The sequence below is a fragment of the Nicotiana attenuata genome, unplaced genomic scaffold (assembly GCF_001879085.1).
Source record: "Nicotiana attenuata strain UT unplaced genomic scaffold, NIATTr2, whole genome shotgun sequence".
NCBI classification, from domain to species: domain Eukaryota; kingdom Viridiplantae; phylum Streptophyta; class Magnoliopsida; order Solanales; family Solanaceae; genus Nicotiana; species Nicotiana attenuata.
Window position 1 is genome coordinate 23,505 of NW_017671980.1, and position 3,986 is coordinate 27,490.

General features: G+C 31.2%; 1 long non-coding RNA gene across 1 annotated transcript; it reads right to left on the reverse strand.

Moving 5' to 3' along the window:
- Positions 1-382: 382 nt before the first annotated feature.
- LOC109211151 lies at positions 383-3,730 on the reverse strand. The gene is made up of 5 exons (XR_002065667.1): positions 3,586-3,730; positions 2,279-2,400; positions 1,212-1,374; positions 1,008-1,103; positions 383-786 (listed from the first exon to the last, which is right to left on the reverse strand). It is a non-coding gene; the product is annotated as an uncharacterized LOC109211151 (long non-coding RNA).
- Positions 3,731-3,986: the final 256 nt, after the last annotated feature.

Genomic DNA, 3,986 nt, shown 5'->3' on the forward strand with positions numbered 1-3,986 from the left:
TTAATTTGGCGGCCATTATTTACTGGCAATTAAAGTGGCCACTAAATTCCCCTAAGAGTACTATTAGATAATACGTTGCTTATTTCCGGCAAAACCATTAGTTTCTGGTAAAATATACTTCTTTTAGCGGCAATGGTAATGATAATGGCGACTGTAACTATTCCTAAAACACCTTTATTTGTCTTTTATATATGACAACGATCCATTGTTCCATCAATTTTATTGCCAAGAAATGTTTGCCTATTTGTTATTCAAGTTGATCCAAATATTATCAATATAATAATACGTGACCAAAAAAATTACATGAAAATACACAAAAGTTTGTACTAACAAACTAATATACATTCTAAAAAGCACTATGTATTTCATTAAATCCACAACAAAAAAACTTCAAATACATAGTTTCAAAGTGTGAACATAAGAGAGAAAAAAAAACTTTTTGAATTCAATTTCATTTCAAGTTTAACAAGTATCTCTTCAGCCCTCCACTATAATGAAAGTCTTCCACAGGTGTTCCAGCTTGAATATCCATTTATGCACCAAAATAATAGGCCAACTAACTTACATCTCAATCTTCTTGCAGATCTGAATCAACATTTGAGGAGCTTCACAAGGCTAAAATTATACTCTAAAAGATCTAAAAAGAAGAGCTCCAAAGAATGAGCACATCCACTACTAGTTGTCAGCACCGCGCCAAGCATGTTTGATGCTCATTGCCAGATTCAACCATAGCCCAAACGAAAGCAACATCCATGATTCTTGTTAAAGGTACAGATGCAATGAATTCTGTTTAAAATAAGGTAGGCACAGATGCATAAAACTTCTCTAAGTAACTCAGAAAGCATTAGATTTACACAAACTATCATCCATTAAAGTAATATGATATTCATCTAGTTCAACTAACTAAGAAGATGGAACTTTAAATTGAAAAAGCTAAACATATGGCTTCTGTACCTGGAAAACTGTGCTTGAAGAAGAATATAGTTGTAAATTAAGCAATAATATACCTGTAGACCCAAATTTGAAGCCCGACGTCAATGGTTTTGTGATATAATGGAAGAACTAGTTTCTTTGAGTTGGACCAATAACAGAAGATCGACATACTGAATGAAATATGAAATATTATTATTAATTTCTTAGCTTTATACTTTCAAGTCATAGGTGAAGTAGGAAGATAATTTTAAGGTAAAAAAGACAAAAGTTTTGAATACTTGTAGATGCTCCAGTTCTTGAGGTGGTCAGCATTCCTAACATGGAGAGCCTTTTAAACGTTATACATGGAGAGCCTTTTGTATATCAGATGACCGCTTGTCTCAAAGCATAATATACTAGACCCTTCTAGTCCTCCGCATCACAGGCTTCAAGATTACGCAGCTGCACCACAACAAAAAATTTTAAACTAAGTTACCTATCAAATGTAAATAGAAAATAATAAAGGGTCTCTACTTTAATTTTTAGGAGACATGTAGACAAAAATCTAGTGCTTTCTTATCTTTTTTGTTTATGGACAAGTTACACACGGTTAAGCTTAGAAAATTGTGTATTCTGCGGTTTGAGGGCATTAACTTTATAAGATGACCGTTGAAAATGTTCATAGTTTAATATACTTTATACATCTGCATAAAAATAAATTCGATTTGTTAGTAGGAAAATTGAAAAAAAGTTTGTTTACATTATAGAATGATCAGATGTGGGATAAAGTTTACTTAAAAATTTGAAACTTATAGAGTGAGCTCAATTTAAGGATCCAGCCACTAGCAAATGGGTTTCAATTTAACTCATTGCTTTAGACTGAACCATGCACGTGTATATACAAACATAAATAAACTAAAGATAATGTGCATATAGTAGATCAAAGCCACTCCAAATCTAGCCACTTGAAGTATCAAATTCATTTCTGTTTAGATATAGGAGCTATATGGGATAAAGTGATAAAAATTTCAATTTTGGAAAGATGGACACTATTTCGAAGTTCAAATAAGGATGACGATGTCAACTTAAAATTTAAAGGGTACACAATATGTATTGTCACTTAAAAAGTGACAGTAGACTAAATGGAACAAATCTTGAATTATTTACTCGGTAAATTATAATGGATATTAAAAATAAAAATACATAATTCATTAATTGATCATACAAGATCAATAGTAGTAGCAACTCCCAATTGATAATGCTGAAAGTCTATTCTTTGATGTCAATACTGAGAAGTTATTTTTAGAGTATATGTACGACGCTAACACGAACAACCGAAAAGGGCATTTGAAATTAAAAAACTTACAAATACAAGCTCATCGATACATAATCTAGTTGATGAACACTTAAGCATCTATGCAGTATTCTTCAAAGTCTCTTCCAATATGAAGCAACTACTCAATATGAGGAACTGCATTTTTGAATTGTCTGCGTAAATCAATGGACGAGAAGAGGTCAGGTAATAGAAGAATGAAAAATGAACTATTGAATTATCAAAGATTTTCATACAACACCACATGATAACCCTAGTCAACTTCTATGTCTTTCTTAGCAATTTTCGCACATTGCTAATGTACGCAGGTTCTGCACATTGCTAATCAACAGATTGATGAAAAACTAGAATCGACTTGATTCAAAATAAAATGATTTATGTCGCTGATAAACAAAAACCACAAAGGTTTTGAACGACATACCTTTTCTTTTGTTAGAAATGATAAAACATAACATCCAACGGTGCGACGTAAGAGTTATGAAATCAAATTTATATACATCAGTAAAAATTTAAAAAAATACAGCATCAAAAAGCATTTCCAATAACAAGAAGATAAATACCTAGTATTTTGAAACAAATGCAACAAATAATTTTAAATTTCAGCAATTATAAATGACAATGGAGTTTTCTCTGATGTGCCACAAGTAATATATCATAGACAACCTTCAAATACACTAACAATTTAACTAATGATTTCATAGATAAAGAGTCTCATAACCCTGATGTGACCAGCAAGGGTAGAGGAAAAAGTTGAATATATAGTTATATCACTCTAACTTCATCCTATATCTGAAATACTTAATGATCAGCTTAAGAGTTCTCCTATTTACCATAGAATTTGATATACCCATAATATGATAAGAAAAAATATTATAAATTGATCTATTGTTCAAGCATCTCAATAAAACAATGTAAGAGAAATAACTACTCCTAAAATTATACGGGTGAATTCTAGATTGAGAAACAACAGATTTATGTTAAAAACATTGAAACTATTCCAAACCTAAAATCAAAAGATAGAAAATCAAAAATAATAATTTTATAAACATCAGGACAAGATACATCAACTTCTACCAAGAGTTGCACTAAATAAAATACACGCCCTTAAAGAAGTTATAGAATCTTTTGTCCTAAAATCCATATAATTGAGATTTCTCACCCAATATCCTAAATAACCTTACATCTGGAAAAAATAAAGAAGAATTATATGAAGAAACCAAAGGAAATGCATAAGCAGTCAAGTTCATATCACATACAAGATGAAAAAACGTTCATGTTGCAAAATACTACACCAATTGCTTCGAGAAAGTGAGAGAGGATAGAAAATAAAGGAAACTTACGGGTCATTCTCAACAGACAAATAGAGAGGGTGCTCGACGGAGAAAGGGTCTATATCGCACAAACTTACGCCGGAATTAATTGATTAGCTTTCTAGGGCAAAAAAATCTTTGTCGGCCAAAAAATTGCCCTAATCACATCTTTGGCAGAAATGAAAAATCGAATAAATCTATTGTAAAGAGAAATAAAGTATTCTTTGGAGGGAACATCTTTTTAGATGGGAAAAGGAGAGAAGATCTAAAATAATAGGAGTAGTAAAATATTAAATTTTAGTGGCCATTATTTTTAGTTGTCGGTAAAGGCGTGTTTATTCCCGACAAATGTTTAATTGCCGCTAACATTGAGCTTTATAAAATGAATTAGCGGCAATTAGTTTATTGACACTAAATAATTGCCACTAAAA